We start from the raw sequence: 27,235 nt of genomic DNA, 5'->3' as shown, positions 1-27,235 counted from the left end.
GTCTGCCAGCTGGACAGGGGTTAGGATGGATAGAGGAAGAAGGGATTTCATAGGAACAGGAGCAGCAGGCCCTCCCCTCCCTCCTTTCAGAACTCCAACCCACCACCTTCAGAAAGCCTTCCTTTGTGAAGCCCACAAAGGAAGCCCTTTCATAACTCAAGGGAGACAGACTGATGCCCAGGGTGGGGCCTGTGTCTCCCTCAAGCAGGGTCCAGGCCTCTTGTCTCTAAGTCTCATCAACTCCCTAAACCCCAAGTCCAGCCTCCAGATAAGGGCAGTTCAAACCAAAGCTGCAGTATGCTCAGCTCTGGCCAGGCTGCCCATACAGTGGAGCAGAGAAGACACAGGCCCTGTCTGGGAAGCCCCAATCAGGCAGGGTAGAAAATCTTCACCCATCATCACAATGCTTTAGCAGTCACAAAGGCCGCCCCTACCCAGGCAGAGAGGATAGGGCACATTCTCTATTTTCAGAGGTAGACTGAGGCTGAGTCAGGATAGAGGCGGGAATTGGTGAGTGACCAAGGAAACCTAGCAACTCCTTATCTCATAAAGCATTCTGCATACTATATTGTCATCTGCCAACATTTGAGCTCTCTGAGTGGGGATAGTGTCTGATCCATCTCTGAGTCCTCAGCTGGGAAAGAGCACAGGGCCTGGCACAATCAAGGGGCTTGGGGAGAGGCAGTAATTGCTATGAAGGGCAGAGAAAGGAAAAGACTTGCCTAAGTGTTTGACCTGAGACTAGACCCCAGGTTTTCTGCCCCAGCCCAGCCCCTTTCCTCTGTCTCCCTCTTAGAGTAGATAAATTGTCTGCACCTAGGGCTACCCAACCCATTCCAATTCCATTTGCCGTGGAGCAACTACCAAAGCCTGCCAAGAGGAAGCGGGGAGGATGATTTTCCAGAGGAGGTGGGAACTGCAGTTAGTTTTCCTCTTGTGCACCAATTGATTTCCCTGCTGGAGCAAGTGCCTTTCAGCCACCAGGGGCTCCTGCCAGCCCAAAATAGCATCCAAATGGATCCTGACTTCATTCCAGTGATTTCCTGCTTAAATCAGGTGCACATGAGGTGGCCAACAGGTGGCGCTTTTATCTCCAAGAATTGATGGGAGAAAGGAGATTAGAAAGAGGGAAAGGGGAGAGGGGATTATAGGGGTGTGGGGAGGGGGTGGGGAGTGAAAGAGACAAAAAAAGAGGAAACCAAAGACCTGTCATCACGGCTGGAAAGGCTCTTTTAAAGATTTGGACTGTGGGTGTGGGTGTAGGGGAGGGGGATATTAGGGTGAACTGAAGAATTTTATTAGTGCCTGGGGCTTTTCATCCAAGTTTCCACCTCCACTTGTTTCTTCCTGAGAGAAAGGAGAATGACTTTGAAGTCAGGCGGACCTGGAAGCAAGTCCTGAATAATTTACTTTGCAGCTTGACCTGGGTAAGTCACTTAACCTTCATGAGCCCGGTTTTCATCATCTATAAAGGTGATGATGCACAGCTCCTACAATATGGAGCAAATAATTCTAAAAATGACATCTTTGCATTCCAGGAATAAACTGCACGACTGTGTGTGTGTGGTTTTTTTTTTTACTAAGTTTAATTTGCTGATACATTGCTGACAAGTTTTGCATCATCTTTCATATGTGAGATTAGGCTATATTTTGTGTATTCCTTTATCAGGTTTTGATAGCATAATTAGATAACATAGTAGGTAGAATTGGGATGACTTCCATTTTTTCTGTGTTCTGGAGCAATTTATTTAACTAGAGAAATAGGTTCCTCAGTGGTTTGACAGAATTCACAGGAAAAAACAGCTAACCTAGGTGCCCTCTGGTGGGAGCAGTGGAGGAACCATCTCTGACAATGTTGTCTGTTCCTTCTGAGCTAACAGGTCTATTGAAATTAGTTACTCCTTAAATTAGGCAAGCCAGACCAGGGGTGACTACCAGTGATATGACCACTCCAACCTTTCAGGATTGGCCTGAGGCTATGATTAAATGGGAAAGTGTTTGGCTTTGGTGGATTAGGATGATGTTAGCCAATGGCTGATTCTTTCTATAGCTTTGCATATCTACTTTTTTCCACTTGCACCTCCACCTCTACCAAACCACCACCCTTTCCTGCCTGGATGCTGCAGTAGCCTTGTAACTGGTATCCCTACCCCACCCCAGGGCTCCTCTAACTCTGTCTCCATGACATATTTGGGGCTATGAAATTCCTCTGAGCACAAGTTTGACTACTTTAGATTTTAATATGTACTATTCTTACCTTTATTAATTTATAAATAGTCTGTAATGGCAACTTTCTTCTAACCAAAGAGTTATTTATTTAGATAAATGTTTTAAAATGTTTAATTGCTTAGTTTGAAGTATGGTCCAAGAATACATACTTTTTTTTTGTTGTTGTTGATATGGAATTTTACTCTTGTTGCGTAGGCTGGAGTGCAATGGTGCAATCTCGGCTCACCGCAACCTCTGCCTCCTGGGTTCAAGCGATTCTCCTGTCTAGGGCTCCCGAGTAGCTGGGATTACAGGCATGCACCGCCATGCCCAGCTAATTCGTATTTTTAGTAGAGACGGGGTTTCTCCATGTTGGTCAGGCTGGTCTCGAACTCCCGACCTCAGGTGATCCGCCCACCTCCGCCAAAGTTCTGGGATTAGGGGTGTGAGCCACCGTGCCTGGCCCAAGAATATATTCTTATTCATGTGGGAATTTATAAAAATGTTTGATTTTTTTTTTCACGATAGTAAGCACATTCATGTAAGCATATTCTGGATCACATAGGTGACTTCCTTGTAAGAAATACCTAATACTTGAAGTCTTTATTTCCATTTATTATCAGGTAGTGCTACTTTAATCTTGAGATGAGGCAAAAAAAAAAATGTAGATTTCATAAATATATGCTATATTTGGGCCTGTTGGTATCATGGCCTGCTACATGAAGGAATCCCTGCAGTTCATTCAGAAGAAAAAAATGGTGTTAGCCAGGCATGGTGGTGCGGTGGTGCATGTCTATAGTCCCAGCTACTCAAGAGGCCGAGGCAGGAGGATCGATTGAACCCAGGAAGTCATGGTTGCAGTGTGGTATGATTGCACCACTGAACTCCACCCTGGGTGACAGAGTGAGACTCTGTCTCAATCAATCAATCAATAAAATTAAAAGTGGTGACTTTAGTCATCACATGACCCAAGGAATGACAAACCCAGAAAACCTGCTATGGAGAAGTCAGAGCCATATTCATGGTGCAAGTGATGTAGTCTCAGCAAAACTCTCTCTCTCTCTCTCTCTCTCTCTCTCTCTCTATATATATATATATATGGTTTTGTTTTTTGGTTTTTTTTGTAGACGGAGTCTCACTCTGTCGCCCAGGCTGGAGTGCAGTGGCATGATCTAGGCTCGCCGCAACTTTTGCCTCCTGGGTTCAAGCGATTCCCCCGCCTCAGCCTGCCGAGTAGCTGGGACTACAGGCGCATGTCACCACACCTGGCTGATTTTTTCTATTTTCAGTAGAGATGGGGTTTCACCGTGTTAGCCAGGATGGTGTCGATCTCCTGACCTCGTGATCTGCCCACCTCAGCCTCCCAAAGTGCTGGGGATTACAGGCGTCAGCTACCGCGCCCAGCCACAATATATTATTTTACATTTGACTAATGTTATCAACTTGAATTTTTATTTCATTGTTTGAATGTAATTTATAAACCATTTTAACAATCACATAAGAAATACAAGTCTAAGGAATTTATACCTGCAAATACTGACATTATAATAAAAAAATTAAAGTCAATACTGAAGTCCACAGAATTCTTTCCCTTTAAGAGTAAACCACAATAACCTGTATCATGCAAAATCCCCTCAACCCCTACTTCTAGGATCTCCCAGAGAGGTAATACACTTGGGCTCAAAACCAATCCAGTCACTATAGTGGAGGGCTCTCTTGAAGGAGCCTCTCTGTTGTCATGTTTGCCAGTGTCCCTGCCAAGGGTGTCACTTTCCTATGTACTCAATTTTCCATGTGCCAGGGTAATGTTGGCTTCCTTCTTAAATGGATCCAGGAGGCCCTCAAACCAGTTCAGCACCATCCTGGGCCCAAAGCGACCCTCCCTGTGTTCCAAGTCCCCCTAAGTCAGGAAGTCACCCCTCTCAGGGCTTCTCCTCTCAGGTTTCCTTCTCCTATAAGGAAATCTCCAGAGTTCTCCTGCCCTGTCCTCCTGCCAAAACTCTAACCCCTCATTTCCATAATACTCCACCACCTTCCCTGCTTCCCTATAGGTAAAGCATACTAAGCTGAGAAACTATCTCCCATTCTCTGATTCCCTCAAAAAAAAAAAAAAGTCTACAGAGAAGCACAGCATTGATGCAAATATTTCATTGTCACATGCATGCTTAGCTTTTCATGCTAAAACAATTTCAGACGTACGAAGTTTCCAAAAATTTTACCTCGACAGAAACAAGAGAATAAACTAAGACAAAAGGGAAAATAGGGACATCAGGAAGTAGAAGATCCAAAACAGGACACAGAATTCCCAAGGTAATGGTGAAGGGAATTTTCAGATCCAGCTCTGTTCAGCTGACCCGGAGTACCATCAGTCCAGATGAGCTGAAGGATGGAGGGCTCTGGGAGAGATGCCCCAGGAAGGGAAAAGCACAACCACCAAAAGCAGTTATAGGTTTCCTGGTAAGTTTGACCTCACCTCATGAAAAGCTGTACCACAGTGTTACTGGAAGGTATGGGAAGATCTAGCTTCCCATAGATTTAGCTTTGTACTTTTTAGGTACAAAGGAAGTTGAGCAAATGAAAAAATAAGGCATTATTAAGTCCAGGTAAAATAAAAGGTTGCACACACACAAAAGAAATTATAATCGTAGTACACTAGTAGCTTATCACAGAACAATATTTACATAGTAACAATCTAAATGCTAAAACTTTATTTAACCAAAAGTTGCTAATTTGAGGGGGAATGGAAGGAGATAAGAGATTTTAGAGGTAAATGTTCATCTATCATAATAGGAAGTTAATCATTACTGTTGCAAGAGAGAGGAGTATAAGCATGAAAATATGGAAGTATATTTCGAGAGAAAAATATTAACTGAAAGCAGATTTTTGTATGGAACAAAGTAGAGATCCTGAGAGTGGTGCAAGATACCACTATAAGCCTTTGATTGCTATTTGACTTGTCAAATTATATGCTTGTTTCGATTTTTTTTTGTTTTTTTTGTTTTTTTTGAACGGAGTCTTTGGTTTGTCACCCAGGCCGTGCGAGTGGTGTGACTCTCGCTCACCCTACACACCTCCGACCTCCCAGGTCAAATGCGATTCTTCCCTGCCTCAGCTCCCAAGCTAGCTGGGATTATAAGGCATGTGCCACCACACCCGCCGCTACTTGTTGTATTTTTAGGTAGAGACAGGGTTTTAATGTTGTCCAGCTGGTCTCAAACTCCTGACCTCAGGTGATCCACCCGCCTCGGCCTTCCAAAGTGCTGGGATCACAGACATGAGCCACCATGCCCGGCCTGAATAAAGGAAAATTAAGGAAGCATTTAAAAAATAAAAATCTGATTTTCCAGTTCAAGGGTGACCCTCCTAGTATTTCCCTACAGATATTTTCTACCTGTCCTCAAAGTGTTCCAAGATCCTAGGACTGAGACCTGCAGGGTAGTAGCAAGAATTGAATTCAGAGCTCAGGAAGCAGTTCCTGGCTTCAGGAGAGCAAGAAGAGGCCTTTCCTTCCCTGGGATTTCTTAGACTAGGAAGGAATTTATCAACAGATGCTCTGAGGCAGGGGGAGGGGCTATAATACCATTTGGAGCAAAAGCAAGTTTGCATTTTGATCTTTACAGAGCTCTGCTTCCTAGAGAACGGAGAGCTGGATCTTTCACTACCTGCTGGACCTAGGGAGGGGCAGTTTGCTAAACTTACAAGTGGGGAAAGAGCCTCCACTTTCACCTCTTTCACCCTTTCTATAGGTCACTATGAGGATTGTGAGTGAGAATGGATAAGAAGGTGCCAAAGTCAAAGTACTGTCCACTCAGTCATTGTTCTGTAAGTCAGGCACAGTATCAGACAGCAGGGATTCATGCCCTCGAGCAGTCAAAATAAGTGAAGGACTGCTGTGCATCAGGCAAATCTGATCTGACCCTCGCTCAAAGGGGCTAATAGCTGGTGGAGGGGGTTTATCCAGGTCACTTCCTACCATACTGTGTAAACCTACTCCCCTACCCTCAGAGGGCCTTCCTGGCCTTCTCAGATTTTCATATTTTCTCCTCTATGGGTGGCCCATTGTCCACCCTCATCTTCCCTCACCACCCCAGAGCTTCAAACTCTGGTCTCCAAGAGAGGCACATCCTGCGTGTCCTGCATGCAAATCACACTCACCCTGGGTTCAAGACACACTGACTCCCTCCCCTATCTTCACCTACCCCTAATTCAGTCTCAACTAGACTGGGAGCCCTGGGGTGGGGGAGCTTGCAAAAGCCTAATGCTTAGCATTTGGGTCAGCACCAGACAGCAGGACAGGGTCAAAGGCCAACTCCCTCCCTCACACCTCTGAGTCTCTATTCAGTGCTACCCTGTCCTTGGTGCTGGGGACAGTCAGCAATCAGCTCAGGTCCCTTCTGCCCCTTATTACAATCCAGCAGGGGAGGTAAGACAGGGGGCATAGCCAATGGTGCAGTGCCTGGAAGTTCAGAGTGGGTGGGGTATGGTTCTGTGGCCTGGCCTCACTCTTTATAGTAGGGAGCTCTAATCCTTTAGGCTGAGCCTCTTGCCTGAGGCCAGCGCCTTTACTCCATAATACTATGCATACTAGTCACCTGGGAATTTTGCTAAAATGCAAAATCTGATGATTCAGTGAGTCTGAGTGGGGCTGAGATCCTGCATTTCTATTTATTTATTTTATTTATTTATTTATTTATTTAAATGAGGTCTCCCTATGTTAGGCCAGGCTGATCCTGAACTCCTGGCCTCAACCGATCCTCCTGCCTTGGCCTCCCAAAATGCCGGGACTACAGGCATGAGCCAGCACATCCTGCCAGATTCTGCATTTCTAACAAGCTCCCAGGTGGTGGTGTAGGTCTGCGGACCACACTTTGAGTGCAAGGCTGTAGAGCACTTATCTTATTTCTCTGGGTGTTGACAGTTGGATTAATGACTCTCCCCACTGGCCCACAACCTCCATGAAGCAGGGATTTTGCCCATTCATTCAGTAATATTTCCCCAGTGCCTAACACAGGCTCCGCACATTAACTAACTGGAACAGTGAATCAATGGCCAGTGCTCCTTTATCCATGGGAGCTGGGAATAATCCCAGACAGCAGGCAACCTGCTGCTCAGATACATTAACACAAGTGTGTACACACACATGCCCAGCCCATCTCGTCTCTACCGGGCTGAGATGCAGGAGATGGCATTTGACTAGTCCTACTATGTGCACAGCTATGGCTGAATCACTTCCTTTTTAAAACAAATTCGTGTTAGCCACTAATCCTGCTGGAGAATCACTTCCTAATCCCATTTAATGAACTTCTGATTGATGTCTCACAAGGAGGTTCACCCCATGTGGCAACCCAACATCTAGAACAAAGCTCACCCGGTCTCCCCAGACCACTCCCCCAAGTCACCAGCCAGCACACCAAGCCCAGAAAAAGGTTTCTTTCTTTTTAATTAAACCAACTTTAATTAAAAATAATAATAACCGAGTAAGTCCTAAGTTTTCCAGGGAGTGGGGCAGACCTAAAGGCCCACCAACTCTCCTTTCAGTCATGAGCCCTGGTGCTGCCTGTCTCTGAAATCTCCAAGAAGTGTCCTCAGGGCGTGAAGAAGGCAGCCAGGTGTGTCTACGTGAAAGGGGTGCTCTTACCCAGGAAGAAGCTGAGGGCAGACAGGTAAGTGGAGGTGGGGGGCAAACTTGTGGGGAAATGAAGGGACTCTAGCGAGTAAGTCATGAACCCAGGAGTCTGACCTCTAACGTGTCGGCAAAACATGGGAGAAGGTTGATGAAGTACAGTCGGTGGAGGAGACGGCTTGGGATCACAGATCTGGCTTGCAAAAGCTTGGAACTCACTAGGAAACCTGGGGTGGGGGGCGCCGCAAAGCTGGGGGCACTCACAAGTGGAGGGAGAAGAAATGAGAGACTGGCAGGTCACAGGGGACGCTTCTGTCCGGTGGCGAGATGGTGGGAGCCTCCCCAGGGATGGGGGACGGAGAAGGGTGTAGCAGGAGTCTGAGTCCAGGAGGCCAAGACGAGAGGCGCTGAGTGTGCCCCAAGCCAGGGTGGGGACAGAGGTGGGGCGCTCGCGTGCGGCGCCGCAGGCCTGGGGCGGGACAGGTCGCACAGGTGCCTTCCCGTGCGGCGCAGGCTCACAGGTAGCGCTCCAGCCCCTGCGCGAAGCCCGGCTGCCTCAGGTAGGCCTCTCCCGGGGTGAGCGGGCCCAGCGCGGCTGCCGGCCCGGCCAAGGCCAGGAGGGGCTCAGCGGGCAGCGGGCCAGGGCCGGGGCGCGTCGCGGGCAGCACCAGGCGGTCTGGGGCCTGCGAGTAGAGTGGCGGGGAGGCGGCGGTCGCGCAGGGCGGGAAGGCGGCGGCGGCGTCNAGGGCTCAGACCTTCCCTGCTGGCCAGCGCCTCCCCTCTAATTTCCTCTCCCAGCCCCCTTACTCTGTTCACGGTACCCTACTCCATTTCGCCCATCCCTTTCTGCCTTTGGATCAGTTTTTCCCAGACCCAGACTCACCCCTTCCCCATCTCGGTTAGGTCAGCCCCTGGCCCTGGCCCTATCCCACTGTATTTGGTCAGTCCCCTTCCCTTTCCACCCCTCCCTCTACCCCCTCTCCTTTGGATCATTCCCAATCACAAATCCACCCATTCACTCTCCCAGCCCCCTCCCCATTTTGCTCCTCCCAGTAGTCGGTCCCCCCATCCTCCTCCTGGTCCTTCCATCCCCAGCTGGGACAGAAATGAAGGCTGCCTTGCCAGCCCTCAGTATCCTGATGGGGAGGCGTCAGGCCCACTCGCAGACATTAGGGAACCTGGGCCAAGCAAGGTAATGAAGCAGCGGGGCAGGACAGAGCCAGGCCGGTTTTGTCTCTGGGAGGATGTTTGGCTGCTTCAGATCAGGGTCACCATCTCGCCTCTCTGCGACCCCCCTCCCCCATACCCCTGTCCTGCCCTCCCTCCAGGCCTTGAGAGCATTCTCTGAAAAAACAGAATCGTGGAAAGTGGTGCAGCCGCTTTAAATCAAGAGCCCCCAGGAAATTCACAACTTGGAGTTGCCTTTCTGGCTGCCTCCTCTCCACACCCCTCCTTTTGGAGAAAACAGCTTCTATTCGCGCGCGCCCGCGCGCCCACACATGCACACACACACACATACACACACACACACACACACACACACGAGTACAAAATGTAGGCTTCCACAGGCTGGGGGTCTGAAAGAGCCGCATTCTGACCCAGAAACACCACACATCTCACTGGGGATGGGGGTCTTTGGCAGTGTTTGTTAAAAACTCAGTCTGAGAAATTCCACCCACAACTACCATCCAGAGGGATGCAGCACCCAGCCTATTTTGGGAAACCTCTTCTCCAAAGAGACAGGAGAGACCCATCCCCAGCTCAGAGGGAACCACAGGGTGAAGGAGGCTTGTCTTAAAGTGTGTTGTCCTGGGGACAGGCAGATCAAGGGACTTGGACATGGAGCAGGGCTGGAAGGACAGTGAGCCCACTGAGGTACCTGACTGCGTTTAAGGGGAGTTCAGTCTCAGGGCCTTGCAAGTGCAGTCAGCACTTGAGAGCCAGGGCCTCCTTACATTTGGGGTCATGGGCGTCTCACTTGCCGCATCCTAATCCCCCAGCCATGCTATAGAGTGTCCCTAGGTATGGGTGACCAAAGCTAGTTACAGCAGGCCTGTAAACTCCAAACTCAAAATCCAGTTCAAAATCCAAATGCAAAGCATGGAGCTCAAGGGCCCCTCTCTCAGCTCCAATCTCAGCTGATGACATCACAGCCACCATTACTGAGCATTTTGTATTTGGTAAACACTTTATGTACATTATTGCACTTAAGTTTGGGCACCCCATGAAGTGAGTACTGTTATTATTCCTGTTTTGCAAATGAAGAAACTAAGGTTCTGAGAGGTTAAGTGGTTTTCCTGACTTCACACAGCTAGTAGTAAGTGGTAGAGCTGGAATTAAATGTGAAGTTCAAAGTTCTAGCACCCCACTCTTCTGAGAATGCCATCCTTTAAAGCTGAGCTGAGACATTAGAAAATTTAGAGTATTTCCAGCTCCAACACCTTCAGCTACCAAAGTAAATTCTTAGCTTCTCTCCTCACCTCCTGGTCAGCATATCCAGGTGCCCACTGGGCATAACCACATGGATATTTCAAGGTATCTCAAACCCAAATGTCCTAAATGAAATGCATCTCTTCCTCTACCCAGTACATCCTCCAGCCCTGGCCGGCTCTCCTTCCAGCATTCTATATCTCAGCAAATGGACCTCTCCCGTTTCCTTCCCACCACCACCAGATCAAAGTGTGGTTATCATCATCTTGGGCTCCTTCCTCCCCACTCACTCTCCACATTCAGGCAACCGCAAGTCCTGTCAATTCCACATGAATCCCGGATCCATCCCTCCTTCAGTTCTCCTGGCCTCAGTTCAGCCTTCATCACTCACCAAGTACTTCTGGACCAGTCCCTTAGCGAGTGCTCTAGGCAAGACAGAGATGAAGACAAAATCTGATGGAGAGACAGACAATTGCCAGTTACAGTAGAGGTGGTCAGAGGGGCTACAGAAGCAGAGAGGAAAGAGATGACATTTGGAGATCTAGAGACAATCCCTCACCCACAACAATGAAGAGTCAGCTCAGTTTATATTCTAGCAGGTCCTGCCTCAGAACCCTCTTCAACCTCCCCACCCTGCATTCTTTTTTCTTTTCTTTTTTTTTTTTTGAGACGTAGTCTTGCTGTGCCACCCAGGCTGGAGTGCAGTGGGGCTATCTTGGCTCACTGCAACCTCTGACTCCCAGGTTCAAGCGATTCTCCTACCTCAGCCTTCCAAGTAGCTAGGACTACAGGCGCCCGCCACCACGCCCAGCTAATTTTTGTATTTTTAGTAGAGACGGAGTTGCGTCATGTGGCCAGGCTGCTCTTGAACTTGTGACCTCAGGTGATCCACCCGCCTCGGCCTCCCAAAGTGCTGGGATTACAGGCATGAGCCACCGCACCTGGCCCCACCCTGCATTCTACCACCTGAAGGTAGGCCATATGGAACATAAGATGGTGCAGTCACAATGCCCAGCTCACCAAAGAAGAAGACAAGACAAGCCACTGCAGCATCAGGAAATCTAGCTTCAGGAGCAGAGTGACTTGGGGCCACTTCTCATTTGAGTCTCAGTGAGCCTCAGTTTCCTCAAACAGAATAATGGAAGCAATCATGCCCCCTCTCAGCATTTTGAGAGCCAAATGAGATCATGTATGAAAGTGCCTGGCCCACAGTGGCACTTAACAAGAGATGCTTTCTTTTCCTACTACACAATTGGCATAATCAGTATTAACCCAGGGGAAGGAAAGAGGCAAGGCCAGAGAAGTTATTTCAGCGCCTGCGTATTTTCAACCAGGTGCAACATAATCCTGCAGCTAGACTCAAGTGCAGACCAGAGCTGACAAGGTTCATACACCGCCTTTCCCACCTTCCCTTAGGGATGAAGCCCCTCTGAAGCACCCACCACAGCCTCCATCTCACCTCCAGGGAGTGAGGGGGTTGAGGGAAAAGTGGCTTTTATTACCACCCGTAGCTACGTGCAGTTTCCTTGTACTTTCAGTTTTCTGGTCAATGTGTAGAGCCTAGGACATAGTACATGTTCAATAAATGAAACTGAATGTGTGGTTGGCTATGCTAATCCTGGGAAGGGTGGGGGTGGGGAGCTAGGCCAAAGGGGTGAGAACCCAGACTTTTCCAGTTCTTTGTGCCTGTCTGGCCCCCTCCATTGGGCCTGCTTCCCGGAGCTGGAGCCGAGCAGGCCGGTGTCAGGGGGCGGCCCAAGGGCTAATCCGTGTTTTCAGCGTGGCTGGGCCCTCTTTTCACAGGCCCTGGGCCGGACGTGATGCGGCTGAGCATCCGGGCATAAGATGGCCAGTGAAGGCGGCCCCTTTCTCATGGGCCTGGATTCCAGGCGGCCCAGCGTCTGAGTGGAGCCCCTGGGGCGGGAGGAACACAGTGGCTGGGCTGGGCAGTCCTTTGTCTGACCACACTGGGTGGATATTCGGGCTGGCAGGAGGGATTAATGGCCAGGGATTGGCCCTGGGGCCGGCCTTCCCACTGCCCTTTGGAGGCCAAAGGCCCAGGTCAGGGCACACAGCGTCGATGACTCTCTAGATAGGAGTGGAAATTCCCACCCTTGTCCAAAGCTGTTAGCACTAACCCCCAAGACTCCCTGCCCCCAGCTCCAGTTCTGCAAAGGCACCACTAGCCAAGACAGACCTTGAGGCAAGGAACATGGGGTGGGGGCCAGGGCTTCCCAACTACTCTGCCTAGGAGAAAGGGCTGAGGCAGAAAGCCCTTTCAGGTCCTTGGCCCAAGACACCCATCCTCATGATTGCCCTTCAGAGCCCTGGGAAGAAAGAGCCATGTTAACTCAGTGAGTACCCAAGGGACCAGCCTGAGGCTCCTGAAGGCTTCCTGGAATGTTCCTCAAACACTTCTAGTTTGAGGCTATCCCAGAGTCATTTATTTCTAAAGCCCTCCATCACAGCGTCCACCAGTCTTAGAGCCCAGAGGCTGCAGAAGGGGCTCTGGAGCCAAGGAAATCTCAGAGATTCCCCAACACCGTCTCTTGCCACTCAGAGGTCCTGAAGGCTGCTGCAGGGCTTCCTCCCTCTTACACCCAAAACTAGAGCTGCCCAGGATACTACTTGTTCCTCAGAAGCCTGAGGCAGGCAGTTTCCCGCTGGCTGGGGGGCATCCTGGGACCACCCTCTGGCAAGGCCTTTTCTAACCAGTCTGCTCCTGAACTAGGGATGACAGCCACAGCCCCATCCTTACTAGCAGGGTCTGACTCCAGAGGGCCTGAGCCAGGCTCAGGAAAGGTAGCAGGTACAGGCCTGACTCTGGAGAGAGCGTCAGGGAGTAACCCAGGAGGAGGATGCCCCCTTTGTGATTCTTTATTCTTCATGCTCTTTCATTTAGCAAATTCCAGTCATCTGTGTCCAGATCTGGGTGCTGGATCCTATGGTGAGTCAGACTGTTCTCTGCCTTCACTGTGCTCAGGAGGAAGCAGCCCCTGAACTTCCCCCATAAAAGGTAGTTGGTGTATGGTGTGGGTAGAGTAAGGAGTGCAGAAAGAAGAGACCTTACCTTGTCTGGCAAAGTGGGGAATGCATCCCAGAAGGGGTAAAGCTGCAGACAGCCAAGTGAGGAAGGCCCCAGACTGGATTAGGGGCTCAATCTCTGTGGCTCCGTAACATCTCCATCACTGTGCTTACCTTATCATGTTACAATTGTTCCTTTGAGTGTCTGTCTGCCCCATTCAACTTTGTATGCGTTGAGGGCACATACTATGTCTCACTCAACTTTGGATCCCTGGTACTTAGTATAGTGCCTGGGAGAAGTTGATGAGCAATAAATATGTATCAGATGGGTGGAAGGTTGATGGCCGAATACCAGGTGGAGACAACTTTGGATGCAAAATCTGAAGGCAAGTGTGTATTGTCTATTCTGGGATGTGCAAGATTTTTTGGGAAGTATTTTTCTTAGAGTTACACAAGTTATATGTGTAAAGTTCTTAGAACACTGCCTGGTACATATCAGTGCTGTGTAACTGTTAGCTGTTGTTGCTACTGGTATTCACTGTGGCTGGTGTAGACTGCCAAGGGACTGAGACAGGAAAGTAAACGGGCTCAGATTGGAGATGACTTTATGTGCTGGACCAAGTAGGACCTTTCTAGAGATAGGGAGTCTGAAATGTTTCCAGCCAGGGAGTGACATGATCAGATGTCTCATTTAGGTCACTCAGTCTACCAGGGGATGGGCTAGAGAGGGAAGAGGCTAGAGGCTAAGAGACCAGGTAGAAGGCTGACCATGTGATGAGGTGTGAACCAGGGCTGTGGCTCTGAGCCACATGAGACATTTGGCTCCCCTTCACTCAAGATGGGGATGGAGAGAGAACCTTCAGCCGTCCATCTCAGATGGTGGCTTAAACATCGACCTGTCACACAGTCCAGAAACTGGCCATCATCCTCTCCTTTCTCTCCCTCTCCAGCCACCTCCAGTCTCAAGACCTGCTGGTTCTCAGAAAGTTCTGTTGAATCCATTCTCTTCACTGCAGACTGCGGCAGCCTCCTGACTGGTCTCCCTGCCTCCTCCTCGGATTCCTTCACTCAGCAGCTAGAGCGATGCTTCATCTGTGGCCCCTGCTTAAACACCTCCAGTGGCTCCCTGTTGCTCTCAGTGCTCAGGCCCCATCATCAGCATGGCTGGCAGGCACCCCACAACTGGCCAGTGGACCCCTCCTTCCTCATTTATCACCGCCCTCCCCGTTCCCTGATTCCCTGCAACACACAAATTCTATACTGAGCCAAATAAGTGCCAAGTCTCCTCCCACTCTGCGTTTTTGCTAATCAAAATTACAACAACCTGACTGGCCAGCTTTAGATACAAATACAGTCTCATGTATTTGTCTAACTAGCCCTTCCATCTCTAAGACCTTTATAGCAACAAGTCTCATCTTTCCCTGTGAAAAAGTCCATTTCCACATTGTCAAATAAGCAAATGAAAACCCAGAGAGTTTTCCCATCCAAAGGTAGAGAGGGAACTAATTACTTTTCCCACTGGCCGCTCTGCCAGGAGGGCCCTTTCTTCCCTGACCTGCCTGGTGTACTCCTGCTTGTCCCTTGAGAACCACTCACAGAAGATAACCATTTCATCTGCTAGAAAACATTTCCCAATTCCTTGCTCCTTCTCCAGGCAAAAGCCCCGCTGGCACCTCTGGCCTGACCGTACCCAGAGAGACTGGATCACATGTTCCATGCCTGCCTCCCCGGAGGAATGGGAGCAATTCCTCCTTGAACCCTATGATAGGCTGCAGAGGGGCACGGCTCGGTGAGCATCTGTTGAGTGCCTGACTGACTACCTTGCTGAATGAATAAGTGAATGAATGAATGACCACACCTGTCTGGAAAGGTAAAAGGTCGTGTGCTGGCTTCCAGCTAGGAATCTGCCTCCTGCCCTCACTGCCACTGCTCAGCTCTGTGGTCCTGGGCCAAGACCCCCCATGTGGGCCTTGCTTCAGCAGGGTCCAGGCTCAGCTCTGGCTCCAACAATGCTGGCTCAGCCCTGAGGGTGTAATTCCAGCCGCTCCTAAACCACACACAAGGCATCTGAAGTATGTTCCGTGTCATTTCGAGCTGTCAGCGTTCTGACATCCACCTCACCCCCACACCCTAGGCAATCTCCGTGCTCTCAGGCCTCCCTGCTTCTCATTTCCAGGGAAGCTGAAGGGGAGTGGTGCTGTCAGCAGGCTGCCAGAGCAAAGGGAGCCCAAGGTGGAGAAGACTGAGTTTGAATCCACCATTTATGTACTGTGTGACCTAATGCAAGTTGCACACCTCCTGTGACCCACGTTAGGCACGTAAGTCCCTCGTACTTGAAGGACTTTGAGATGATCTGGGCCCCTTAGCTAAAGGCATCTGGAAGCCATGTGGCACCCAGTGCTGTCTGTAAACTGCATGCACAGTGTGTCTCTCACACACAGTCTGAATGTTTTTCAAATGGATGTAGATGCTGCTGTGATTGATAAATGCAGCTACATTTAAAAGTTTGGCAGTTGTTTCTATTTTTGTCATGATTTTGGTCCACCAATGGATACTAAAAGCATAACTACAATCACATGAGGTAGCTGGGAGGTATTTTTAAAATCCCCATTCTTAAACTATTGCTAGAATCCAATATGTCTTCTTTACAGTTTTGGACATGGAGGTCCAGAAAGGGGAGAGGCTTGTCTAAAGTCCTGAAGCAAGTCAGTTCATAGCCTAGAACTGTAACCACACTGTACTCACCCCTTCCCCCAGCCCCCACCCAGCTCCTCTTCTCTGCACTTATTCAACAGTATTTATTCAGTACCTGATTTGTGGCAGACTCTATGTTAGGCACCAGGGAGCCAAAAATGAAGACCAAGGATTCTTACTCTCAGGAGCTGACATTTGGGGGAGGGTGGTGGTTATGCAGGGAGGGACACATTAAACAGATTTGTCCTAAGTGTTAAGAGAAGCCATTGAAGAACCTCAGTGAGAAAGTGGTGTAAAGCTCCTGTTGATTGAAGAACTTGAGTGAGAAAGTGGTAATAATTTGGCAATCTGCTCATATGTGTCTGGCCTCTCCAGTTGCTCTTAGCTCCTGAGGGCAAAGCCTGGGCCTCATCCTCTTGTGGATCCAGGAGAGCAGTCGCTGAAGAGAAACAGGAAGAAAAGGAATGGCTAGAAAAGAAAGTTTATTTCCACTGCAGGAAGCACTGCCTCTCACCTGAGAAATGTCCCAAGCAGGAATCAGGTAATAAGACTCCGTGAAAAATCATCTGGCTGGGTGACCTGGGACAATCATCTTGACCATCATGAGCATCAGTTTCTCCTTTCGAGGACTGGGAGAGGATGTTTTTGTTCTTTAGCAACATTCACCTTCCACAAAATGTTAAGTCTCTATCACCTTAGAAAAGCCCCAGCGTGGGGGCTAAATGGGGAGGGGTTAAGAAGAGAGAGGGAGGAAAGGGAGATTTCGGTGGCTACAAAAACAGGGACTGGTGATCTGGAGCCAGTTCCAACTGGCTTGTGAGACTATGCATCTCATCCCAACACTGCTTTTGGTGACATCATGGTCGTAGTTTGAAATCGGCCACAGTGGGAGTATTTACACCACAGAAATTGACGAACACTACCAATCAGAGTGCCCCCCACCAGCCAGAAATCTAGCTGTTTAAACACTCACCAGCCCGCCACTTGGCAAGACTGCAATGATTAAAATAATAAAGATCAGAGAAGACCGAGAGTCCCATCTGGCTCAGTCAGCAAGCTTCAGGAAGGGAAGGTCTAGCGGGTGGAGCCACCAGGGAGAAGGGGCATACACATTTACCTCTCCTCTCCCTGGGACCCCTTAGGCTCACACTCACAGAACTTAGTGTCTGTGCCAAGCACTAGACCAGAGTCTTACATAATTTCTTTAATACTTTAAGCAGCTCCGTGAATCAGGCCTGACTCTCCCTATTATATCCCGACTTCTAAAGGAGACATACGATTTGATTCAGTAATTCCCCTTCTAGGAATTCATCCTGAGGAGATGTGCCAAGTGATGTATGTTCAGAGATGCTCATCACTGTGTTATTTATCACAGAGGAAAATTTGAACAATATCCTGAGGTAAGTTTGGATCCATTCCTTGGAACATTAGGAAAACATTAAAAGAGCTGTTTTGAGGAATTTTAATGAAGTGAGAAAATGTTCATAATATAATATTAACTATAAAAAGGGTATCAGTTATACAGCATGATTCCAATGTTTATATACGTATATATACACACACATACACACATATATACATCAAAAAAGAAAATACACCAAAATATCAACAGTTTTATCTCTGGGTGATAGATTTGGGGTGCTTTTATTGTTTCTTTATCTTCTTAGGAGATTTTTTATTTTATTTTTTTTATTTTTATTCCCCAACGAATGTGTTTATTGAGATGGTTTCCCACTCATCTTGATTCAGAGTGCCTTTAGTGCTGCATTCCTCCTAAAGGAACATCCTTCTGTAAGCCTTGCTTTCCTCCTGTAGGCTCGGCAGAGGACAGTGGAAGCAGCCAACACACAAAACTACCGTTTGGTGCATGGCTAAAGACCCGTGGTGATTTTTAGCATTCCCTGGGCATTTCACATCCCTGAAGTAGGAATTGGGGCTCTGCACCAGGCGTTTCTCCTTGTGGCTTTCCTCTCTCCTTTTTCTGGGGAGGGATGAAGGAGATCCTTTGCGAGAGGCATGTTCTCGTGTGGGTAGGTCGTACCGCCGGAAAGGCTCTTCTTAGGAATTTAAACTATGAACATTATTCACCATGTTGTGCTCTTGCGACACATGCACTTTGCTATATATATGTTAATACTTCAACAGATTTTAAAAACATATCCATAGTTAATAGGCAATAACAATGGTTGCTTCAGGCGAGGCACGGTGGCTCATGCCTATAATCTCAGCACTTTGGGAGACCGAGGAGGACAGATCATAAGGTCAGGAGTTCAAGACCAGCCTGGCCAACATAGTGAAACCTCATCTCTACTAAAAATACCAAAATTAGCCGGGCATGGTGACATGCGCCTGCAGTCCAAGCTACACGAGAGGCTGAGGCAGGAGAATCACTTGAACCCAGCAGGCACAGGTTGCAGTGAGCCGAGATCGCGCCACTGCATTCCAGCTTGGGCGACAGAGCGAGACTTTGTCTCAAAAAAAAACAAAAAACAGTGGTTGCTTCATGAGGAGAGAACTGTGTGGCTATGAAACAGGAAGGAGAGGGAGACTTTAACTCTTTACTATTTGCATCTTTTGAATTTGGAATCATGTGAGTTACGTAACCTACTCAAAAATTATTTAATTACATTTTCAAAAAAAATAAGCTACAAGAATGCATATATTCTTTAGGAAAAAATGTTAATTTCAAAAAACATCCCCAATTTATGGATGAGAGAACAGAAGGTCACAACTGTGGAAGGAGCCCAGTTACCCAGCTAGAAGATGGCTCCGATGCCAGTACACATCCAGAAATAGCAATTCCTGAGTGTGTTTGAAGAATTGAGTTTGCAAATTACTGCCTCCCTACAGACTCATTACTATTTCATAGATGCAAAAACTGAAAACACTCAAATTTAGAACCCACTTCCCTCACCACTTTCCCCACTCCCAGCCTAGCACCTCTTCTCTCACCACCCCACCAGGCCAACAGGCATAGTCTCTACAACAGTCTGTTAAGGAAAGGATAACCTAGACTGTCCCTGTGAGGCCCAGGGAGGACAGTCACTCACCCCAAGCCCCTCAGCGGGCCATATATCTCTCAAAAGACTGTAACTCTAGAAACAGTCCAGAACCTTGGGCGGGAGGAAGGAAGGGCCCTCCCAGAGCCAGGGAGCAACATCTAGAACAGTTTGTGCCTTTGGAGCAGGCGTGCAGTCGTTAGTAGGGCTTTGGCATGTTAGGGGCAATAACTGCATATTTTCTCTAGGGTGCATTGTGAGCCTCCTTTGCTCAAAATGTAATGAGTATGTCTCCTATAAGGGGAGGAGGGATGTTTATACTCCTCCCTGGCCTGCCTGGGCTGCTCTTCTGCCTTCTGGTTGGCCTTAGGCTCACCTGCCTTCCTATTTTTAGAAGCATCAGACAGCCCTAGACCAGCCGCTAGATGTCACAGCCAGCTTGGCTTCCCTGATAGGACATGGGACCAGTGGGGCACACTGATGGAGAAAGAATCATTTGCTCCAGTGCTCCTCTGTGGTCAAGATCCACTTCTTTTCACCTATCTGCACTGAAAGACTCTACCCAGGAGATTTTCCAAACTTAAAAAATGGAGAGGTATTTTGTTGTTATTGTTGTTCCCTAGAAGTTTCATGGGGGAAAAATACAAATAAGCTCAAGAAGAGTAGAGATGAACCTGCAGCCTCATCTCTTGTGTCCCCTCCCCTCCCATCCAGGCTGTTGCTTTCTGTCATTCTCCTTTGGGCCCTTACAAAGGTAGGTTCTTCCACTTGTAGTACCTTTCCTTTTCTCTCTGCGCTCACCCCTGTCTGAAAAATTCAGCCATCTTCTCCAGGAAGCCTTCCAAGCAGGGATAAGTCCTCTGATTTCCCCATAGTGCCTGTGCTTCTCTGTCACAGCCACCATCACCCACGGTACTGAATCCTTTCTTACCTTTCTCTCCAACCTAACTATATGTGTCTTGAGAACTGGAGAAGTGATTGTTTCTCTAGCAAGATTGCCAGTGTCCAGTATAGGACCAGGGACAGAATAACATGCACAGTAAATGCCAAGTAACTGATTGCCTAATTGACTGAATGAATAAATGAATAAATACAGTAATAAAGTGTCAGAGATGAAAGAGGAGAGGATGGGACCCCATCATTTTACAGCTAAGGAAACCGAAGCTTAGAGAAAGGAAGAAGGTATCATCAGGAAGGAAGTGACAGAATACCAACTCAAACTAACTTAAGAAAAATGTTGGCTGGGCACAGTAGCTCACACCTATAATCCCAGCACTTTGGGAGGCCAAGGCGGGCAGATCACCTGAGGTCGGGAGTTCCAGACTAGCCTGACCAACATGAAGAAACCCCATCTCTACTAAAAATACAAAATTAGCTGAGCGTGGTGGCATGCACCTGTAATCCCAGCTACTCGGGAGGCTGAGGCAGGAGAATCGCTTGAACCTGGGAGGCAGAGGTTGCAGTGAGCCCAGGATCACCCCATTGCACTCCAGCCTGGGTGACAGAGCAAAACTCCGTCTAAAACAACAACAACAACAAAAAGAAACAAAAAAAGAAAGAAAGAAAAGAAAAGAAAAGAAAAATGTAGTGAGGAAATGTATTGGCTCATAAATCAGGGCAAGGATGAAACTGGACTTCAAAATGTCTGAAACTGAATGTTCGAAAGTCCTCTTCATGTCAGGTTCACTCTCAGAGGCCACTTTCTTTACAAGGTTGGGGTCTGGCTATTGGCAGCAACATGCCCCTCTCCTTAGAGTTCTGCAAATGAAGATACAAGAGCTGCAATTGAAGCAAGGCACCAGAGAAGGATTCTGAGTGGCCCAATGTGGACCCATGCTCACCCCTTGACAATTCACTGTGGAGTATGGCAGCTCCCAACTAGAGGAGAGGCAATTCTCCCAAACATGTGGGGAATCATAGCTACAACCCTTGGGGGAAACCATTGTGAGAGGGACAGCCACTCAATTTAAATCTACTAGGGTCACCAGCATTTCTTGAATAACTCTGTACTCAACCCATGTTAGACATTTTCATACCCATTGTCTTACAATAACTCTGTGAGGTAGATATCATTACTCCCATTTTACAGATGAGAAAACTGAAGTTCAGAGAGGGTAAGTAATTGGAGAGTTATGGCATCCAATAGGATGCTTAGTCTCATCCTCCTCTGTGTACAGATGAAGAAACTGCAGCCCCAAGATGGTAGAGACTTGCCTGAAGTCACAGAGTAGGTCAGTAGGATAGTCTAGGAACTAGAAGTCATATGAGCATTTTGTCATACTATATTATAGGTGTGTAATGGGCATCTTTGGGGTATCGGCTCTGCTCCCTTCTTTCACAACAGCCCACTCACCAATCCACATGACTATGAGAAATGACCCCCAGAGGTGTAGCCTAGCAGCCGTGTTTGTTTTATGTGACCCTATGCCACCACCCAAAGCTGATTGGGCCAGGGTTGGACATGTGGTTCTGTTACACCAGTCGCCTCCTCTTGGGAATTTGGAGATTGTTTTTACATCGCTGGACCTGTCAGGTACTGTCAGCAGGCATGTTTTCCTCCATGTGATCTGATAGGTGGAGAAGGTCAGTCCGGGAAGAGAAAAGAGCAGAGGCAGGGAGAAACTCCTGAGAGCTTTCCCAAGTCTGGGCCAAGTCCTTTTCTGTGTTTGGTTCCTTTAGACTTCCAGTTCCCTTGTAATCACTTCCCCTTTCTTTGTCTAAACTGACTGTAGTGGATTTCTTATGAAAATAGCATCCTAAGATAGCATATAGCAAAGTACCTTTACTAGAAAGGGTACAGTTGTGTGAAATCATCTTGGTACTTCAGCCGTTTGAGATGATCAGATGACAAGGCCAGTGTGGGCCAGAGTGCAGGACTGCTGTGTCCTTGAGGTGATGCAAGGGAGGCTGATTTGAAGGAGCTGAATGTGCGGCCAGGCAGGGAGATGAAGTAATGAAGCAGTAAACAAGAAAGAGTTCTTCTGGTCAAAACCATCCAAGGTGTCAAGTGGGTATAGGGAGGGACTGGGAGGCATTAACTCGTGGAGGGGTTTCCCAGGGGTGGTTACAAACCAAATCATTACAGTGAAAGCAGTTATGTCCCCATCCTATGCTCTAGCCTGACCCTGACATCAGAGGCTTTGTCATTTCCTGAACTTGTACCACACTATCCCACCTTTGTGCCTTTCTTCATGCAGTTCTATCTGCCTAGGAGCCCTTCCATCCTACCTCAGCCCAGCTCAAAGGCTGCCTAATCCCTACAGCCTTGCCCTAGCCCAAAGGGAAAATAAGCTCTCTTCTTGTAGGTTCCCACTTGGACCCACTACTGTGTAGTTTATATTATAATTACCTGTGCGAGTACCTCTCTCCCCCACTAGAATGTGAGCCCTGAGGCCAGGGCTCTGATTTGATTCATCTGCTTCTCTATTGCCTAATGCTAGGGCTGGCCCCTGCAAAGGTGAAAATTTGCTCAATGCCTGAGTGTGCCCACTGTCCATGCTAACCATGGGAAAAAGTAATATGCTTGCTGCCTCCTTATCAACCTCCTACTCCACCTACCAATAAGAGAGAAAGATTTGAGGGGCCGGGAGTCCATCCTCCCATGGTGTGGGGTGGAGTTGGGAGCTGTGTGTGGCTCTGCATATGCATTGCATGTGTGTATGTGTATGTATGGGTATGTGCAGGAGCTCTCTCTAGGTTGTAGTCAAGGAGGGCTTCCCCCAGAGGAAGGCCATGGGAAGAACCACAGGGCCTAGCTGTGTGTGCCACCCCCTGCTCCAACTCTTCATTCTAGTGGCATGGTCTTATAGGCCAACAGGCATCAGGCCGGGAGGCTGATGGGAGATTTAGTTAATTGCAACAAAGCCAAGCGTCCTGGGGCACAGTAGAGATCAGTCTAATCTGTCAAATTCTGCCCCTGAAAGATCCTGTTAACGTTTGTTAACCTGCAGTTGTACATTTATGATGATTAGATGCTTCCCTTTTTCATACAATTCTTCATGCTTACACAGGGCCAGGAGAGAGAACAGAGTGACCAGGTAAAAGGAGGCTGGATGTTAAAAGGTTTGACAAAGAAGAAGGGAGCAGAAAATGAGCTAGCATTTATTGAACATCTGCAGGTTCCAGCTCTGACAAACATTTCACTTATACCTCCCAACCAGCCTAAGAGCTAGTTATCCCATCTTCATCTTAGAGATAAGGAAGCGAGTACTCCAGCGCCAAGGTGGCTTGCTCCAGAGCACATGTCTTGGACGTGGCAGAGTGGGCACTTGAACACCGTTTGCAGATGGTACCCCCTGCCTGGAGTCCCATCACCTTTAAAGGGCCTAAAAGTGACAATCTGAGCTTCTCCAGCATCTTCTCCTCCCAGAGCTTTGTGGCTCCAAACCCTCGTCACCCTGAACTCCAATCCTCTCACAAACAGCTTTTTGGAGTAACTCACAACAGTGTTCCTGGCTACAGTCAGACCACTGTCATTACACCTGCTACTTCCCTACCTAGCATTTATCCACACGCATCATTCAATTGCTCAGTCCTGTGGGTGACTGTCTGGTGTCTGCTTCTACCGTTAGACCTTAAGTTCCTTGAGGGCGTGGGCTTTATCTTTTTCACTGCTCTATCCCCATTAGTTCATTCACTGAACAAATACTTATTGCCCACTATGTGACAGGCACTGTGCTAGGTGTTTGGGATACAACAGAGAGAGAAAGAGAGAGAGAGAGAGGATAGAAAACCCCTGCCCTCTGGAGTTTGACCCCTAGAAGAGAGAAATAGACATTAAGCAAGATAAATAAGCAAATTTTGCAGTGTATTGTTTTGGATGGTCATAAGCAATATGGACAGAAATAAAGTAGGATAGTATAATAGAGAAGGAGGGGGTCCAATTTTATGTAAGAAAGTCAGGAAGGGCCTTGGAGGAGGCTAGAGAGGGAGCCATGTAGATACACAAAAAAAGCATTCCAGGCAGTGGGAATACAGTGGGCTAGTACTAAGGTGTGGAGGCAGGAGAGGATCTGGTGTTTTCCAGGAACAGCAAGGAGACCCGTGTGGCTTAAGCAGAGTGAGCAAAGGGCAGGACATGAGAGTCCTGCAGGGCACTGTAAGGTTGTGCCTTTACTCTGATTTGGGAAGGCACTGGAGAGTGACAGTGGAGTAACATGATCTGGTTTAGGTTTTCAAAGAATCATTCTGCCTACTGTGTTAAGAATTGATAGTCAATCTGGGTACAGTGGCTCATGCCTATAATCCCAGCACTTTGGGAGGCTAAAACTGGAGGAGCACTTGAGCTTAGGAACAGCCTGGGCAACAGTGAAACCCCACCTCTACAAAGAATTTAAAAATTAGCCGGGCATGAGAGGCTGAGGCGGGAGGATCGCTTGAGCGTAGAGGTTCAAGGCTGCAGTGAACTATGATCATGCCACTGCACTCAGCCTGGGTGACAGAGTGAGACCCCATCTCTTTTAAAAAATGGAAAAAAAAATAATTGATAGTCTCTGATGCACATTAGGTATTTAATAGTTTTGAATAAATGAAGGAATTGCACGTAGGAGACTGAGAGGAAAGAAAGAAAGAAATTGCTATGGAGGGAAGATAAACCCAGAGGACACTTACAACCTTGATGCCCAGTGATCTGAGTCTAGTTATAAGGAGCTGAACGAGGACAGATTTCTGCTGAGCAGAGTGTGAATCTTCTAGCTGTCTATCTCAGTAAATGTCCCGGGAGATCTAGGCTCCTCGTCATGGGAGATGTACAAGTCAGGACTGGATGGCCTCAGGAAAACCTATGAGCTATGACTTTCCACAGCTGGGAACAGCCTGTGTCCCTCAACCTCCCCTCCAGTCTTTTAGCTCAGATTTTATAAGTGACAGGACTCAGAGATGTTCCTGTCTCCTCCTAAAGGACCTCCACCTGACCTTCAGAATTGTGAGTCTTCTTGGTACATCATGACAGAGGAGACCCAAGAAGCAGGCCTGCAAGGACACCTTAGCTGTGGACCATTAGGAACAATATTTGGCTGGGACCAGGAGGCTATCCAGGGTAGCGGGCACTCTGTGGCCAGAGTTCTGGATTCCAGGGAGCCAAGGCCAAGGCAGGCCAGAAATTCCTTGCCTTGATTTTTGCCTCTAATTCCTCCCAGAAATGAGGCGTGTCCATCTTCAAACACTCGGGTTTTTATGAGGCGATTATGGTGATTACTATAAATCTCCTGTGTGTTGTTTTCAAAGAGGTAATTAAGTGGAGGAACCAGGCACCATTTTCATTTCTCATTAAGTGATTAGGGTTTGTTTGGTAAATCCCGGCATCTGTGGCTAGAGGCAGGCTCTGCTGAGCTTGACTTGGACCATTCACAACCTACACACAAGCTAAGCATCCAGCACCTCCCTTCTGCCCTGGCTTCTCCTAACCTGAAGGAATTAGAAGGAATCCTTTCATTGTGCAGATGAGGAAACTGAGGCACAAAATGGGAAACTGACTCAGCAATATTATACCACCCTAGAGCCAGGTTCTGCCTCCCAGAGCAGAACTCTAGTCAGCACACCCTGCTATCTGTCTAAAGAAGGAGCTTTCAATAGACTTGTTGCCACTGAGGCAGCTTTGCTTCTGGAAATAGGGAAGGCTCCTTCTTCAGCTTTGGATCATTTTCCCACCTGACTCTTCTTTCTCCTAGAGCCACCACATCAACAAGTATGGCAGACACTGTTGGTTGTCTACCCGACAATCATTTCCCTCTTCCTTTTCCTTTGCCCATTTCTCTCTTCGTTAGGAGAGGGTACAGCCCAATTCTGGCCAATGAGATATGCAGAGATAATACTGGGGGACTTCTGGGTTAAGATTTTCCTCCCTCTTAAAGTCACTCAAGGAGAAAGCCTTTGCTCTGTACTCACTTCTGCTTTTAGATATGGTTGTTTGAAGTGCTGCTTGGAGGCCAGGTGCAGTGGCCTATGCTTGTAATCCCAGCACTTTGGGAGGCCGAGACAGGTGGATCACCTGAGGTCAGGCATTCAAGACCAGCCTGACCAACATGGTGAAACCCCATCTCTACTAAAAATACAAAATTAGCCGGGTGTGGTGGCAGGTGCCTGTAGTCCCAGCTACTTGGGAGGCTGAGATAGGAGAATCACTTGAACCTGGGAGGTGGAGTTTGCAGTGAGCTGAGATCACACCACTGCACTCCAGTCTGGGCAACAGAGTGAGACTCTGTCTCAAAAAACAAAAAAAGAAAAAAAAAAAGAAATGATGCTTGGAGCTGAAACAGTCATCTTGTAACTTGAGGCAACAGGCTAGAAGAAAGCCAGTTGCTTTAATTATCTATTACTGCTTTACAAATCACCCCCAAAATTTGGTACCTTAAAACAATTTATTATTATCTTTCACTATTCTGTAGGTTGACTGGGCTGAACTGAACAGGTCCTACATGAGGGCTCCCACATTCTTGCAGTCTGACCAAGACTCATTTAAAGACTACTGGACTGAATGTCCAAGATGGCTCACCCACATTGCTGGCAGTTGATGCTGGATATTCCCTGGGAATTCATCCGGAGCTCTTGACCTGGTCACATTCTTGACCAGGGCACCTCCTTATGGCTCAGGTGTCTCACAGCATGGCAGCTGGTTTTCAAGGGCACGTGTTTTAAGACTAAGACTTTTAAGAAGCCCAGACAGATGCTGCAAGACTTATGACCTAACCTTGAAAGTTCAAAATGTCATTTCCTCCACATTGTATTGGTTAAGCTAGTCACTAAGGCTAGCCCAGATTCAAAGGGAAGAGAATTAGACTGTACCTGTTGATGAGGGAATGGCAAGGTCACACTGCAGAAGAGCAAGTGGTGTGGTAGATATTGTTGTGTCCAGGTATTATATTGGGTAAGTACAATCTGCCATGCCTATACCCTTGCGATAATGATATAGTAAGATGGAAACAGTTGTGGTCCTTGTTATATCTAAGTTACTGCACCATCCCTAGAAGGACTTCTTGTTAAGTAAACAAATAATGTCCTAAAAGTTTAAGCCAGCCGGGCGCGGTGGCTCACGCCTGTAATCCCAGCACTTTGGGAAGCCGAGGCAAGCGGATCACGAGGTCAGGAGATCAAGACTGTCCTGGCTAACACGGTGAAACCCTATCTCTACTAAAAATACAAAAAATTAGCCGGGCGTGGCAGTGGGCACTTGTAGTCCCAGCTACTTGGGAGCCTGAGGCAGGAGAATGGCGTGAACCCGGGAGGCAGAGCTTGCAGTGAGCCGAGATCACGCCACTGT

At 48.0% G+C, this 27,235-nt stretch overlaps 2 long non-coding RNA genes across 2 annotated transcripts in view; both read left to right on the top strand.

The window, feature by feature from the left end:
- The first annotated feature begins 640 nt into the window (after positions 1-640).
- LOC108529629 (uncharacterized) lies at positions 641-8,498 on the top strand. The gene is made up of 3 exons (XR_001885601.1): positions 641-1,056; positions 1,355-1,427; positions 7,747-8,498. It is a non-coding gene; the product is annotated as an uncharacterized LOC108529629 (long non-coding RNA).
- Positions 8,499-11,193: 2,695 nt separating this feature from the next.
- Positions 11,194-27,235, top strand: part of LOC108529628 (uncharacterized) — a 35,585-nt gene continuing 19,543 nt past the window's right edge. The window contains exons 1-5 of the long non-coding RNA XR_001885600.1: positions 11,194-11,233; positions 13,164-13,208; positions 14,236-15,074; positions 16,355-16,520; positions 17,284-17,379. This is a non-coding gene — a long non-coding RNA (uncharacterized LOC108529628). The remainder of the gene's footprint in view (positions 11,234-13,163; positions 13,209-14,235; positions 15,075-16,354; positions 16,521-17,283; positions 17,380-27,235) is intronic.

Source organism: Rhinopithecus bieti, unplaced genomic scaffold, assembly GCF_001698545.2.
Source record: "Rhinopithecus bieti isolate Rb0 unplaced genomic scaffold, ASM169854v2 scaffold_6776, whole genome shotgun sequence".
Taxonomy (NCBI): domain Eukaryota; kingdom Metazoa; phylum Chordata; class Mammalia; order Primates; family Cercopithecidae; genus Rhinopithecus; species Rhinopithecus bieti.
The sequence above is the reverse complement of the archived record's forward strand: the minus strand, read 5'-3'. Positions and strand labels throughout refer to the sequence as shown.